Source organism: Lycorma delicatula, chromosome 10, assembly GCF_047948215.1.
Source record: "Lycorma delicatula isolate Av1 chromosome 10, ASM4794821v1, whole genome shotgun sequence".
Taxonomy (NCBI): domain Eukaryota; kingdom Metazoa; phylum Arthropoda; class Insecta; order Hemiptera; family Fulgoridae; genus Lycorma; species Lycorma delicatula.
The window spans coordinates 9,867,905-9,885,216 of record NC_134464.1 but is presented as its reverse complement, the minus strand read 5'-3'; the positions used below and the strand labels follow the sequence as shown (position 1 = coordinate 9,885,216).

The 17,312-nt window shown below is 34.1% G+C and overlaps 1 protein-coding gene across 5 annotated transcripts in view; it reads left to right on the top strand.

Moving 5' to 3' along the window:
• The window catches only part of sfl (N-deacetylase and N-sulfotransferase sfl), a 722,911-nt gene that overhangs the window by 415,514 nt on the left and 290,085 nt on the right, over positions 1-17,312 (top strand). For 4 of the 5 annotated variants that reach the window (XM_075377448.1, XM_075377447.1, XM_075377449.1 and 1 more), the window contains one exon: positions 4,348-4,419. The exons of the other annotated variant lie outside the window; for it this stretch is intronic. The gene's annotated coding sequence lies outside the window, so the exon portion shown is untranslated. The remainder of the gene's footprint in view (positions 1-4,347; positions 4,420-17,312) is intronic. 5 annotated transcript variants of the gene reach the window in all.

The following is a 17,312-nucleotide window of genomic DNA, read 5'->3' as shown; positions in this document are numbered from 1 at the left end:
TTTTAAAATGCAAACGAGCAAAAATATTTTTTACAAACGTTATTACAGTAACCTTCCTATTGTGTTTTTATAATCGGCTGATATAACTTTCTATTTCTTTTTTTGTGATCGATCGCTTATTTTTCGTCATCTGTGTTTTTTATTAAAAAGAAACTGTTTTGAACACGGAAGAAAGGATTTTTATCGTGGAAAATTATTTTAAGACTACTAAATTTTTTGTTTTGTGCCTAGAAGCTTTTTTTTGATTGCAGATGCCGGGTAAGAATGTACTACATAAATCTTAAATTCATCGTTTGGTGAAGAAATGTAGAGGGGCCGGTTCCGTTTGCGATCAGAGACGTAGCAGGAAACTACAGTAGTTAATGACAAAACATCGGAAGATGCTGTTGTAAGTTTTTTAAACTCTCCTAACAAATTGTTACCAAAATTTACGCAAGAAAAAGGAATATCTCTGTTTAATTCCTTTAAAGCTACCCGGTTACTTAACTTCAATCCTTACCGAATCGATGTGTCGCGTGAATTACACCGGGTTGATTATGCCGCTGGGCTCCACTACTGTCGACGGTTTAATCGGTTTGTTCGGGAAAGCATTAAAATGTTGGATAATGTATCTTTTTCAGATTACGCGTGGTTAAGAACGATTCGTGGTTTCCACGAGACGGAGCCGCATGTCACACGACAAGAGCGACAACGGACCTTTAGAAAAATTTCTTTGGTGAAAGAATAATATCGAGCGGTTTATGGCCGGCTGGATCACATGATCTTTCCCCTGCAGATTTTTTCTGCGGGATGTCTAAAAGATTGTGTATTCAGAAATAATCGCACGTCGAAGAACTGAAAGCCTACATAACTCGATAATTACGAGAAGTTGGAAGAGGTACGCTTCGAAAGGTCGCACGGAATATAAAAAACAGGGTTATGGCTTGCGTCGATGAAAACGGTGGACACTTTCCATATTTGTTGTAAACCGTTTGATCTCGATATTGTTTCGCATAAATAATTGGAATATTTATGATTAATCTTATTAAATATAGCTCGTTATTTTTTTTTAAATCGGGTCGCGTTTTATAACAACTCCTGTTATGTACTCCGCGGATAAAAAAAGAACCTGGAGAGATCGAGGAAAAAGATCGTAAATGTTTGTAGATTTAGTCGAAAACCGTTCTCTTGTCTGATGTGGTAGTGACGTTTTATATATTTTTTTTTACGCGTTTAACCTCCGGGTCCACCGTTAAGTATTGCTTCAGAGGATGAAATGAATGATTTGTAGCGCGTGTGAAAATGTCATGTGTGACCGGGATTCGAACCCGGAACCTCCGGAAGCCTGGTTATAGCGAAAATTACACATTCTTTAATGAACGGACGAATTAACATTTTTATTTAAATTTCGGTCTACCCGATTCATACTTTTGGGCGCCGAACAACGATCTGGCAGATCAAACTGATATCTTGAGAATTTTTCTGATTTTTTGTGGTAGCAACAAGACATTATATTATTATACAATAGGCCAGAGTAGACCAGAAGTAATCGTAATAAATATTAGATAATGATGAAAAGCTTAGCGTTTCATTAAGGCGCTTCAAAGTAAAACAGTTAGGTTTGATGTAAACGAATTCAATTCCATCATTCGTATACTATCGTTATCGTTAACGGAAATTTTACTTATGCGATTAACAGTGTTACGTGTACCTGAGAAACACATTACAACGATTCTGTTACGGTATATGGTTTTGTAACGATTATTTACGTAAGCTGTTTATAAAAGTTACGATTACAATATCATTTATTAAACATAATCTTCGAAATATATATATACATATATATATATATATTTTTTTAATTAGTTACCATTAGTTTTTAAGTAATTTAAGTTGGATTTTAATTTTAAATACCGAAAATTCTTTAAAAATATAGTTTGAAATAGGTACTGAAATAAAAGGAAAAACTGAAATGTGTTTCAGTAAATGAGTTGAGGAAATGAGTTTCAGTATTGATTTTCCAACGTTTCAAACTTTTAAAGATTTATAGTGTAGAGTAGCAGCACGCATATTTAAATTTTCTGCGACTCGCCGATAAAATATCTACGGCATTCCGATAAACGTAGCGGATATATAATTATTTATTTCACAGTAATTTGTAATATTTAAACCGATATTGTTTTTTCGTATTTCTTAAAGTTAGAATACAGACGACAAACTGTTACAGTGGGTCGACGTTTACACCCATCGTAACAACCTGCAACGTTTGGAGTGAATTAACGGGATTATTTTCTATATTAAAAACTCCCTTTCTGCACGCCGGAAGGCGGAGGAAGATTTCACCGGTGCCAAGTAGGGGATAAAAAAAATTTCCACCTTAAAGTTAAGAAAAACTTCAAATTTACTCGATACAACGGTTGCATGTGAAAAAAGTTTCACTTGTTTAGCGTACGACAAGCCCCATTTTACAATTCCAGAAACTTTTTGGTCATCCCTTGCCGTAAGGGTTGATAATATCAATCATCAATAATATCAAAGTCAAAAGTTTTATGTAAGTTTACAGGATTAACGACAACTTTAAATCTATTCGATACTGTGCCTATTAAGGAAGGTACGATTGTTTTGTGTCCTCGAAACCCCATTTTTCATCCTTTGGGCCAATGGTTGGCGATATACGTTTACTTACGCCCTTATCCAAGGAATAGTAAAAACTTTAAAAGAATTCCATATTTTACTTAATAAGAAAGTTATAGCGATATTGTGGTTTTTTCAAAAAAGGCCCCCATTGCCACCCCCATGGACCGATTTTTCCCATTAACGAACTCGACCGAGATTTTGGGTCGTTATATCTTATGTATCAATTTGAAAGTGATTGGCGCAAAAATAAAGCAGTAATCGTGTCCACAAGAAGGTAAAATATACTCGCGCGTGTGTGTGTGTGTATGTAAACTTTCGAGCTAACGGTGGTTTTAGTGTCTGGGGTATGTGAAACGCGAAGATATGTCGAAATTTTCCGGATGTCGAATCGTGGTACTCATTACAACAGGTAGCTTTCTTATGAAATCTACCTAAAAATAGAACCGTCCAGAAAGTAATAGCTCTTGATATTTTTTTAAAAATTAATAGACATTTTTATTCAAATTTTGGCTGCCGATAAAATATTCCTTCACGACCGACAATTTGAGAAACTGGACTAGAGGTGATACAGTCTGTTTATTAGTAATCTATGGAAAAAAAACTACGTAATAGTATTTTTCAAGTCATTTCCAGAACGATATTCGTTTTATTCGTCTCCGTATTATACTATCGATAATTTAAGAGACAACGACGGGAAAAATTATTTACTCGATGACGATGAAACTAACAATACTTTTCGACATAATCCCCTGCTAAAGTTAGGCATTTTTCCTGTCTTTGTGTTACCTTTCTTATTCCGGCAGAAAATAATTTTTCATTTCGATGTTTGAGCCGTTGTTGTGGCGCCTGCTTGACCCGATGATTCGGCCGGTTTTTTTAACACCGGAAAATAAAATATTATCACGGAACGCTATTCTTCCACGGCGGTCGTTTCAAGCGGAGTTGACATCTTGAAATAATCAAAAGAGATTGTAACAACGGAAATGTTTTTTAACCGCTGATGCGTTCCGTGTGAGAACTGCCTACGTAAACGTCTGAGTTCTAGTTTAATCTATTAATCAGTTTTTGCAGCAGTTGCCATTTATCTCTTGAATTATTGAACTGCTACGCGTCTTTATTTATTTATTTTTTAAGTTATTTATGTAATTAATATTTGGATGTAACTTTATTAGATTGTTTATGTACAGTCGGTCCTGTAATTGTGTGGAATATATGTAACTATACGTCTGCGCTATAACCGATGAAAATGATTTTGTATATCTAGTACATCTTTATTTACTCAGAACTGGTAATGTTCTTGTTACGAGTTGTATTTTAGTTGCGTTTAGTAATTTTATATATATATAAACACTGGAACATATATATATATTTCCTAGGCTCAACAGGTGGGGATGTCTGGTTAATTAAAACACTGTAACAAATGATGACTGAGAGTTACAAAAAAACGCTGAAATTCAACAGTCGGCACGATGTCTAAATCTGTAAAGAGCTCTTAAAACACAAAAGGCAAGCGTTTAATCTTTTTATCGTCCGTACGCAATCTGTTAAATACGTAAAAATATCTGAACCGTATTTATATTTAGTTTAAGTATTGTGAAAAAGTAGTGGGAATTTTTTTTTACGTATATCCTTTGTTAAACCTGTGAAAGTAACGGTGTTACCTAATTATAGATTATCATAATTTTTTTTTAACACCTGTGTGATGTATTCATCTCTTTTCCTTTGTTACAGAATAGGCGCCAGTCAGGTCGGTTCGTCTAGAATCGTCTTCAAACCCGGCATTGTATTACTTCTTTGTTAAAAGTAAGGAAATATGACGTTCACTTTTTCTTATTATGTGTTTGTTTTTCGTGTGCGTCTGTAGGAAAAAAGCGTGTTTGAGGAAGCGAGAGAAATTAAATGTCATTGTGTTATTATAAGATTTTTTTTAAAAGTTTCATTGTATTTCAAAATAAATACGTTTCCTTCGTAAATAGATTTTCCTGTTTCATTTCTTTGTGTTTATATATTTATTATAGCGAATCAGTTGTATTTGCTTTTCTTTTTATTGTCGCCGTCGATCAATGTTATTTATATCTATTTCAGAAAACAAAAAAAATCTTGTTTTTGTACACGAAAATTTGAGTATTTGTTATTCGTATAGGAAATGCCCGTGCTTGTTTAAATTTTATCGATAATAAATTTAATATCAAATATCCGATCGCAAACCCATCGCTTATTCACAATAACACGACTACTGGACTGCCTGGATTACGTTGTACGCGCATAGCTTACTTGTATAAGCTACACCGGGTTTAACCTGTTGAACTCAAAATCATGAAGTATCTTAATTTAAAAATGAAAAAACTTTAGTTAATTTTTTCTTTTAATTTATAAAAATCCTAATAAACTACGAATATTTCTCTTCGTTTCCTACTGCGGAAGGAGTGTTTGAAGATAGCGCATTTGGTCGATGATGTTACTATTATTCTACATTCTTTTATTATTATTATTATTATTATGCTTTTACGGCCAACATGGGACCACTTAAGTCAATTTTAGTTGGATCTTTTCTGAGAAAAGCGTGTTATTTTACTCTTTCGAGCTGCCCAGTATTTCTTCATCCGTTCAGATCTTGCTTTCTTTTCTTCATCCGTAAACACCCTCTTCGTTGTATTTTGTCGTTTGTCTGTCTTTTGTTTAAATCTAATGCTTTGTAATTTTTCCAGTTTTATTCTGTAGGTCGGTCAGGGAAATTCCCAATTCTTTCATATCTTCTCTAATTTCTTTGATCCATCCTACTTCTAGCTTTTGGAACCAGAGCTTTTCAATGATATTTCTTGACGGTCTTGTTTGCGGTGTCCTTATGAGATGACCGAAGAAAGAGATTCTTTTTTTCCGCATAGTATCAGTAAGAGGCTCTATTTCTCGATACACCACCTCATTTGGCACAATCCACCATCGGCCTTCTTTTTGGTGTTTTTTATTGATACACGTTCTGACAATTCTCCTCTCTATTTTCAGAATTTTTTCAATTCGGTTTTTCTGAGTGATTTTGAAAAGAGTCTCGCTTCCGTAGGTGACTTCTGGCTGTACTACAGTTTTATAATGTTTAAGTTTTGTTTTAGCAGAAAGGCATTTTTTGTTATATGTTGACCGAGTTAATTTTTGGGATTTAATCATTTTATTTGTCCTGTTTTGCCATGTCACTTTTTCATTTAAATTATAAGTTATTATTTCCCCTAGATATTTAAATTGTTTTACTATTTTAATTTTCTGATTGTTTACCGTAATGCGCTCTATTACCAGAGGATCTATGGCCATTAGTTCAGTTTTTTCGAAAGAGATATGAAGCCCTATCTTTTGTGCTAGGTTTTGAAGGCTCATGATTTGTGTTTTGGCTTCTTGAATATTATTTGCTAAAAGAGCGAGGTCATCTGCAAATCCTAGGCAATTTAGTGCGATGGAGTTTTTCTTAGTACCCATTTTTATATTTTTGGGATTTATTTCATACCATTTTCTCATGACAAATTCAAGGGCGCAGTTAAAAAGGAGTGGTGAGAGGCCGTCTCCTTGCCTCAATCCAGTTTTTATGTAGAAGGGTTGAGAGAGTTTACCTCTGAATTTCACTCTGGACTGGGTATTGGTTAAAGTTAATTTTATCATGTTTACGAGTTTAGGGTGAAGGCCCAGGTTTCTCAGAATATTCAGCATGGATGGTCGGTGTATACAATCATAGGCCCTTTTAAAGTCGACGAAGGTGATTATTAGTTGTTTTTTCCGTCTTTTATATAAATCCATCATAAGTTTTAGGGATATTATTTGCTCCGGGCAACCTCTCCATGGCCTAAATCCCCCTTGGTATTCCCCAACATTCTTTATATATATGAATATGTATATGTATATATATTTTAATTTTGTAAATTTAAATTAATTTTTAAAAACTTTCTTTTGATTACCTATATTAAGGAAAATAAAAAAACATATTATTAAAAATACCTACTTTACTTTGTCATAAACTACTTGTGTCAAGCAGGGCACGTTTTGATAAATAATCTTTAGAACTACAAATGCAAAAGTGGTATTTTCTATTTTCTTTATTTATATATATAAATATCAGTTACCATTTTCGACGAAGTGTTTATGGTTTTACAATTTGACCTGAAAAATATGGATTAGTTATTTAATTAAAACAAAAACTATTTTTCCAAAATTACAGCAAGAATTTTGTTATGAAATGTTTAAAAACGGGAGTTCTTTTATATATTAATTAATTTAATTTGAGCTTCAAAATTCAAACAAATTATTCCTTTTCTGTTTATGAAAAGTAAATAAATTAACTAAGTAGAGTACACTTCCATCTTCGACGATGGAATCTAAAGATTAAATTAAAGAAAAAAATCAGTTTTAGTCATTTTATTTAACGACTAATGCATACATTTGTATTCATATTATATAACCCGCTATAAATTATTGTTTTAATTATAGGATAATTTTCGGACCTTTTTTCACCGATACACATCCTCCAATTTTCATTTGTTTGTTTTATAAAGTAGAGGAATTTAAAAAAATTCTGTACAAACGGTAATATTAGAATAATTTTAAAATTACGTTTGAGATTCAAGCGCTTAATCGGTTAAAGATTTTGATCCTAATATAAAATATTTGAAGAAGTGATAAAGCGCTTGAGATTATTCGCTTAGATGATTTATACTCCGTTTTTAATAGTAATTCCCTTGAATTTATTTTAAATTTATTGCCGTTAAGTTTTACAATTCATTTAACCGGCTTTTCTCTTTATCTCTTAATAAATGTTCAAAATATTTTAAATTAAAAAAATTACGTTCATTAATTTCTGTACGAGAAATCTTTGTTAGTTATTCTGTAACATTATTTATTTATAAAACTAAATTATAGCGGTAGTAACATCACCTGTAACGGCCTTATATTATAATTATATAATTTAAGTAACTATTATTAACGTAAAAATAACTGGAGGTTTAACTCTACTGTTAGAACAATCCGAACCGAGGTTTAAGCCGCCATTGAGGATAGCTCGAAACTTCTTCCGGCTAATATAAGGAGATCTACCTGTACGAGGTAGAGTAATTTTTTTTCCCTAGAAAGGAAGCGGACAGTATAATACCGCGTTGATTCTCTTGATTATATGATGACGCCTATAATTTTCTGGGTTTCTAAAAGAACGATCTCACGGATTGAGAGTGAGTAGGTGCTTCCGGTGTAACGGTTTAGGGCGTGTGGCTAAGGTGTGTAAAGGAAAGGAACTTTGATCTTGTAGTGATGATGGAGTCGTCAAGTGAAGGATTGCCCATCAGGCAGAGAGGAGGTTTCCGGTCTGTATTAACTATACTAGCGTTGGGAAGTCTGCGTTACACGATTGTAGATCGGATGGATGTCCCGCGTACGTGCGTGCGCGGGATATGTTGCGTAGCAAAATTGATTTTTAGACGTATAGCTACGTGGGTCACAGCCTTGGGCCTCTGCAGTTGTTTCTTGTTGTGCAATTGTTTGTTTTTCGGTTGTTGATTACTTGTTTAAAGATCGTTTAGGTTTCAGTCGGTTTCTGTTCTGATTTGTTTTTGTTGTGGGTTATAGAATAAGCTTTTGGTGTATTAGTGCTTAGTTAGCTGTTTTTGTTGTTTTGTTTGGGTTTATGTTTGTTTTTGTTAATGTGTGGTATTTTTGTAGTTCGTTGTTTTTAGGATTTTGTTGTATCGGTGTAATCGGTGTTGTTTAGTTGTTGCACGCCCGTCGGCATTGCGTGTTTGGGTCGTTTCATCGTAGGGTGGGTTTCGCTGATCGGCTCAATCGGTAAGGTCTTGTTTAAGACTTGTGTTAACAGTAGGATCTGTATAGGCGTCTTACACCGATGGGAATGTCGTGTTTAGGTCATCGGCGATATCATGACTGCTTACATGCCGGTCTTCCTCGACTTTTTCCAGAATATCATTCACTTTTTCTGCGATCGCACTTTTCTGATCCGCTGAGAGGAGCATCTTGGACATCGAAATTTCCAGAATGAAAGCGATCGAATCGTCTTTTGACTTCTGCTTTTATCATACCCTTACGGGTACAAATTTCTTCACAGGCTTCTGCAGCATTATTTGATGTACTATCTATGATCTGACTTAAAAATTTAGTAAAACTTTATAGTATAATTCTGAGGTGCGCTAAATTAATACCTCATCTCCCGTTATTAAGTTATTTTAATGTCATGTTAATTTTTTGAATTTATTTTGTTAATTTGTTTATACCTTTTATAAAAGTTATACTATTTTCTTTATTTATCGTGATGATTTTTAGAGAAATTAATTAAATTAATGGCATGCAGGACCTATAACTGATGTAACCGCTGTTATTTCAATAGAATAAGCGGCTAGTAATCTGCGACTTGACGCGTACCGAAACATATTACGAATGATCTTTGCAAATAACTAAAACTTAACAAAAGAAATCATTCGTCAACTTTAGATTAACTTAACTGAGGTTACCGACACTAAATTAACCGAGTAAATACACAGTATGCTAGTCACGGAGTGAAATAAAAGCGGTGGCCGTATGCATTTATAGAAAATTCTTTTCATAGTGCTTTGGTTTTTCCTTCGTTCCTAAGAAACAAAATTTCACGAGGGGCGTTATGGAATTGCGCATGCGCTTTAATCACGATAACTAAACGATACAATGCACGATAACGATCGGATACAGGCTGTAACAAGGATCTTCTGTTGTGACGTATACTGTTTATTTGGATTCTGTCTGATGTTAATACACCGATCGATGGTATTTTTGATGTAGTTTCTAACGTATACGTATTTTGCCCGCATTCTTATTCGGCCGTCTTATTAGTCCCGCGTTTATGAATTCGGTCTGCATACCTCGTCTTAGATTCGCCCGGTTTTCATCTTCCTGGCGAATTCATATCTTGTATTATGTCGGACCATCGACTATCCTTTATTTCTCCGATCATTATAGTCGGTTCTACCTTAACCGCTGTTTGAACGTGTAAGTTATTTACATATTTGTATCCTTATTATATATTCACCGCCTTATTTATTATGATCTTTTTTTGGTCGATTATCCGGGTGTGGGCAGCGATCCTACGATGATCTGGAATTCTACTAATCTAGGAGAACGTGATCGGATGAATTTAGGACGGGTTCCGTGTATTTCGTCTGATTCACGAACGACATTCGGTAGAGAAGTAACCGATTCCATATCCTCGCCGACTCTCCAGCTCGAATCAATACTCTGGCTTCCGCACCTTAATCGAATTGTAAGCCGTTTATTCACAATGCTTATAGAAAGAGATAAACTTTTCTAAAATTGATCTATCCGATTAGCTTGAGAGAAAATTAAAACATTTTGACGTAGTATTAGATTTGGCATTCCACGTAATCGTCTTTACTATCAAGAAAGTGGATTATTGTAGATAAATTTCCCGTCGTTATTTTTAATTCCGATATTAAACGTGCATAACAATTTCATGGATAACAATAAAATGTAGAAAAAAATTTTAATCGGTCAGCAATTAAAACAAAATGAAGCTGACGAGACGATGATAAAACAATGGCCGTACAACTGTATAGTCAAAACAAACCTTTAATACGTTAATCAGTTTGTAAAAATGCGCTATATATTCCGCACATTTTTCCCAAAATGATAGGTTCTGATAAATTGTAAGCAAGAGTAATAGATATTTTGAAATTTTGTACGATTACTAATTTTAGCAAACCGGGTGGCCGGGATCGTAAAAGTAGATATTTTGATTTAAATTTCTAGCCGTTGTTTATGTCTTTTTTATTATATTATTAAACGCGTTTGACGACATTATTTCGGTACGAAAAGCGTATTTGACCTACCGTATCGATGTAGCGGTGAACGCGTCTTCCCAAATCAGCCGATTTGGAAGTCGTGAGTTCCAGCGTTCAAGTCCTAGTAAAGTCGACTATTTTTATACGGATTTGAATACCAGATCGTGGTTACCGGTGTTGTTTGGTGGTTGGATTTAAATTAACCACACATCTCAGGAACGGTCAAACTGAGACTGTTCAAGACTACACTTCATTTACACTCGTACATATCATCCTCTGAAGGATTATCTGAACTGTAATTACCGGAGGCTAAACAGGAAGATGAAAGAATGAAAAGCGATACGTCGGCACACATTTAATTATTTTATCTCGTTTGCGTTTCAATAATTTAAGTGAAGATGGAAATAATAAATATATGACGTACAGAAATGCGATCTCTACGAATTCCTAGAAAGACATGCCTCTTAATTCGATATATTCTTCTAAATTTATAGACTGTGATTAGTTGCGATAAAATTTTGCGGAATACTGCTCTGTCCCCCCGTAATTGGTTTTTGAGTGCGGTCGTAAATCGAGCCCGCAACCGTGTCGTTGCAGGCTCAACTGCAGGAAAACCCTCCTGCAATATATTTTATAAATTAAATTAAATTACAGTAATTGAATAATCGGATACTGCACTGCGTAAAAAAACACGTGTACTACAGCGTTAATACCACGCGTACGTTTCCTTCTGTAGCTATGTTTAGCTGTAGATAAGTTTCTAGTAGATCTATTTCATCGACATTAATCAAATCAAAGGTGCTGAATTTTCGTCTTCCTTTTTTTGTTTATATAACATTTTAGGGTAATCCGAACGGCTGTAGCGGTAGTACTTGCAGTTTCATCTAATATTTTAACGTTGTATTAGCCGATCCGTGTTTTAAACTTAGATTAAACCTACCTTTAGAACGCTTTGTTTCTTTAACGTTTGAATTTTTAACTTCAAAGAAGTAGTATCTGGTAAAGATAAATACGAGATTATTACGTTTGATAGTTAATCTGTACCGTCAAATTTTGTTTCTACTTCAGGTATTTGATTTTTATAACAATTGTTATTTTTTCGGCAGAATTTTTTCTTTCAAGTATTTGTTTATTTATATAATATTATTACTTACAGTCGAACGAGATAATTCAATTTTCCGATCAGTCTATTTGCTTTTACAGCGAATTCTCTTATTTAAAAATTTCGTGTTACTTTAAAAGGTAATCGCCTTCCTTAAATGGTTCTTTTCGAAGATTTTTTTTTTGTTGTTACATTTATATAATTAAATCCTTATATACCGACAAATATATATATTTATTAATTTAATAATGCCCGTAATTTTTTTATTTACGAAAGTTAATAATTAGGATGAATGCAACAATAACGTAAAATTAAATAACCAAGAGCGATATGATTTTCGTCCACGCTTTATCTAATTGTCGTTTCCTTTTTTCCCCGATTAAGGTTGTTTTGCCGCATCTTTAAATTTATGATTTTTTTCTGTTCGGTATTGCTTTTGGATGTCAACAGTCGGGGACCGTTTGAATTTTACATCTGTTATAATCATTTTGTGGAAGTTTGCAGACGTATGAACATCGTACTGTTATCTTTTCTTTTAAAAGTTTGTTCACGGGCGGGATTATCTATTCCGTTTGTTTAAGCTATCTTTGTCTTTGTTGAGATAAGTTTTATCTACTCGACCTACAGAAGTGGGGTGCATCGATTGCGACGGATTGTCTAAATTAGCTCTTTGATTGATTTAGACGTTTCTCTCTTCTGTTTTACGCTTCTGTTGAAATTATCCGAAATTACTATTTTTTTGTGTGTTTTCTATATGTATTTTTTATTCGTATTCTAAAATCCCGGCCAACAATATCGTTAAGTATATATATATATATATATATATATATATATATATATATATATATACCGTTTATTTTTCAAATTATACTTTATCACGTAGTACATCTTTTTATATTACTACATATTTTATTGTAAATATTTAACTTTTTTCCGTAGGAGCGAATTAGCAGCATCCTTCTTCAGTGGAGAGTTAAGTTAACGGTAGCGCGATTGAAAAAAGTTATCTTGACCGTGTAATCGAATAATTATCTCATTTACGTTGCGTTTGAATCGATTTATTTTGAACGGTTGAACCCCGGTTTTCATAAAATCTTTAATCTTTTTTAATTACGCGATGATAAGATCATATTTTGAAAATTAGTATGAAACAAAACGAAAGTAAAGGTCGGAAATAAATATGACTTTAATGGAAATAAAGTAAATAATTATTAAAAAAAAGTCTTGACAAGTAAATCGTTTAACCCACCGGGTTGGTCTAGTGGTTAACGCGTCTTCCCAAATCAGCTGATTTGGAAGTCGAGAGTTACAGCGTTCAAGTACTAGTAAAGCCAGATATTTTAAGTGGATTTGAATACTAGATCGTGGATACCGGTGTTCTTTGGTGGTTGGGTTTCAATTAACCACAAATCTCAGGAACGGTCGAACTGAGAATGTACAAGACTACACTTCATTTACACTCATACATATCATCCTCATTCATCCTCTGAGAATTATCTAATCGGTAGTTGCCGGAGGTTAAACAGGAAAAAGAAAGGGCAAGTAAATCGAAAAAAATAATATCGGTTTATTTGTGCGATGGCAAACATCTTTTTCAGAAATTTACTTAAAATTTTAACGTAAATGGGCCATTTCGATTTTTAAACATTATCGTATACACTGCAGCACCCTGCGTCGAGTGAATTATTTCCCTTTTGAAGCTATTTTATGTTGTAAACGTTAGATACGAAACGCTAAAATACGAGTATTTTTATCTCTTTTGATAATAACAGTTAAAAATAAAAAAAAAGACAATTCACTGTAATCGTTTGTTTTTTAGGGTATCTCATTAGAAGCGTAAATTTAGTTAGATTATTATTATTTGTATTTATTTTACATTTATTTTTTAATCTTTAACCCCGGCAATGATTTCCAACTACTCGTATTGTGGTGTTTCCAAGTACTGTTTATTTGCCAATTAATACGTTTTATTACCGTTTCCTTGTTTTATATATATACCAGACGATGAAAGAGTTTAGATCTTAGTAACAATTTTTGTAAAAGATTTTAGAATGTTATCTTCCTTTCTATTATATTCTTTAAGGAATATAAAAAAATTACTTATCTAAAGGTTTGATATTAATAGTATATTATATAATCGTTTTAAAATAATATATAGATTAATTCCAATTTTATTGTTGAGAATTTTTTTTATTTCTGTTTGGCCTGTATCAAAAATTTATCTTTTTCATTAGCGAATTACAACGTCATCCGATGATTAAAGACAGAAATGACCGTAGAAAAATGATTTATTCCATAACAACGATTCATAACGCTACTTTTCAACGTAATACCCGGTTACATAGATGCGCCCTTGTGCCGTCTATCCGTTATCTTTATATACTCCAACAAATTTCAGCCTTTTCTCATTCAAACATTTACTTTACATCCTTCGAATAATGCGTCGTTTTTTTGCAAAGCTTCAGTCGAAATATTTACCGGTTTCCGCCGTGAAGAAAATCGATTTAAACTGTTAATCCGATTATAAAATTACGCAAAGTTAAACATATTTCACCATACCGGTGTAACATCTAGGAATGAATTTCGGCTTTTTTATACCTTGACAATATATAAATCTTATCGCATCGCTCTGTTCTGCCCGGTATACGTTTCAAATATAGCAGACATTTTGAAATAAACGTTAAAGATTATAAATAATGGAAATAAGCTTTTCTAGCACTTCATATTTTCTATGTTATAGATGTCGACTTTGATGTCATACTCTTTCAGTTATTCCATTTAGTCGTTTTTCCCCTCTTTCCATTTGTCTGTTTAATTATTGTACCGTTCTCGATTTTCTGTTATGAAGTTGTTATACGTATTTGTGTGTTTTACGATGATATTCTTAATTCGTGCTAGCACGTCTACCTACTTGTATTTAATTAATTTGACTTAAACACAAATGGATATCAATTATTGTTAATAGTTAAAAAATTAATTGCCTTTCTGTGCGTGAAAACTCGCATTTTTTTATATAAATGAGATTTATAATTTTGTTTCACATTTATGTAGACGGTAAAATAGCTTTATTCATAGATTATGATATTTTTCATCGGTTGTAAAATTTTCTCCCGCAGTTTGAAAAACTATATCTGAAATAGTCCAGTAAAACCTTTCTTTCAATTATGAACTCTCTACGTACGTATTAAAATGCTGTTACACAGCGTGCGTCGAAAAGAATGACCGGATTCAAACATATATTTCGTAATAAAAATGTGTTAGAATTACAAGACAAATTACCTGTTATTAAAAAACGTTTAAAATTTCACTTCACGAGTTATAATGTTGTATGTGCCTTCCATCTACTGCACAGGCCATCAAGACGATGTCTGAATTCTTCCGCAACGTGTTGCATACGTTCTGTTGTTCCAGAAGTAGATCCTGGTTTTCAGCTCATCCAAATCGTCAGGTAATGGAAGGACGTATGTGAACATTTTGTTTCACATATCCCCACAAGGAAAAGTCACAAAGTGTAATGTCCGAGAATCATGGGAAATTTCAAGTCGAGTCTTGGTTTCCCGTACGCCCTATCCAGCGTCGAGAAAATATTTCATAAAGAAACCGAGAAACTCGGTTTCACTGATTTTGAGGGGCCCAATTAGTTTTGGAAAAAGCTACTACTGCAGCATCTCAAGATAAGAATGGCCTTTTTACATTATTAAAAAAAAAATCCATAAATTGTAAATGAAACCGCGAAAAAAACACTAACGTTTGGTGAATCTTGCTCCTGCTGTACATCGTCGTGTGGATTATCGAAATTCAATATGCGAATATCTTGACGTGAAATTTTACCGCTTAAATTAAAAGTTGCTTCATCGCTAAAAATTAACCACGATACTAACCTATCGTATTCCATATCGGCCAAGAACGTATTAGAGAAATCTTCACTTTTTTTTTGTCACTTACTTGAAGATTTTGTATCGGCTGTAATCGGTAAATCGGTATGGCCTCTGAAACGCAAGAGTCGTGTTAATACACGTTAAGAAGTCATATGAGACCCACCCGGTTGGTCTAGTGGTGAACGCGTCTTCGCAAATCAGCTTACTTCGAAGTCGAGAGTTTTAAGGTTCCAATCCTAGTAAAGGCAGTTACTTTTACATGGATTTGATTACTAGATAAATCGTGGACACCGGTGTTCTTTGGCGGTTGGGTTTCAATTAACCACACATCTCAGAAACGGTCGACCTGAGACTGTACAAGACTGCACTTCATTTACACTCATACATATCCTCATTCATCCTCTGAAGTAATCGTGACAGTGGTTGTGGAGGTTAAACAAAGAAAGAAACAGTCATATGAGGGATCACAAGTTCTGGGCAAGAGAACGTGTTCTCTTGCCGGCTGAATTCAACAGGCCGAAGAGCCTGTAAACACCCCGATTCTTCAAGTCGTTTATACTAACGACGAGTGTTTTTAGCCGATTTGGATCGATCCTAAACACTTTCGAAACACGCCGAACCGTTATTACGGACTCTGTGTTGCTAAATTGTAAAACACAAAACGCCTTGTGTTGCATAGATGCATGTTATTTGAAACTGTAGAACGCGCACTTTCAAATAGGGTAAATTTCATTCGCCGTCGGCCAGTGGCGTTTGCACAGTTATCTAATGGGTTTTTCATTATTTAGATATTTATAAATTGCGTGCCGTGTTAAGAAAATAATCTCAAACGTTTATAAAATAATTGTTCTATAAGGACATTGACACTAACAGTACAAGTAAGTAGGTAAACTTCGGTCGAAATTTCTCAGACAAACCTTTCTAAATAAAAACCAATACGTATTAAGTTCATAAATTGTCCCGTAATTAAAAAAACCTATGGACCCGGTTTTAGCAACCCCATTCTAGGAGGAGTGTTTAAGTTTAAATTTGAATTTGGCGCCAAATAAAAGAAGCAAAAGCCGATGTCGGTAGGTCTGTGGGATGAACTGTCTGGAGCAGCGCTAACCTGTTCCGGTCGTTCAGCATCCGACTGTTATATGCTATTTATTTACAAATATGAGCCAAAAAAAGCATCCAAACTTGGAACAGGGTATTATTATAATATTTTCTACAAATGAGAACGTAAAACCGTCAAAGACTTGTGAAAGGATTTTAAAGGACAGTTCGATGGAGAAACACTGACAAACATAAGCGTCTATAAATGGGGTGAATCTCTTGAAGTCGGTCGAGAATTTATAAAGAATTAACCGCACTATCGCCGTCTGAAAACATTGAAACAGAAGAAATGACCAGTAGGGTTAACACATTCAAAATAACGTAGAATTATAGTGCGGAATTTTGCTTCTACACTCAAACATCATTGTCGAGGCAGACCGCATTGTCGTATAGGAAATCAACTTAATTACCGGAAGTATGCGCACATTGGATTCCACGAGTGCTAAAGTACGAATCCAAACGGTTAATTTTCTCGTGGCTCACACATTTTCAGCAATATGAAGAAAAGGACGATGAATTTTTACAGTCTATTATCTCTACAAATGAAACTCCGATACGAAATTTTACCCCGGAAAGAAAATCGTTGCGACGGAGACATCTTCGATTTCTGAAACCGAAAATAGCAAAAACAGTTTTATACCGATCGTTCTACTCATGGATTTCCTGCTATAAACGCCGAATATTAATCAAATTTACTGAACGGTTCGGTAAAAACAGCCGTCCGAAACAAGCGGAAACACGTCGACATTCCGCCTGTATTTTGCAGGATAATTTGCGCATCCATACGACCGCTTTTATGACGGCTAT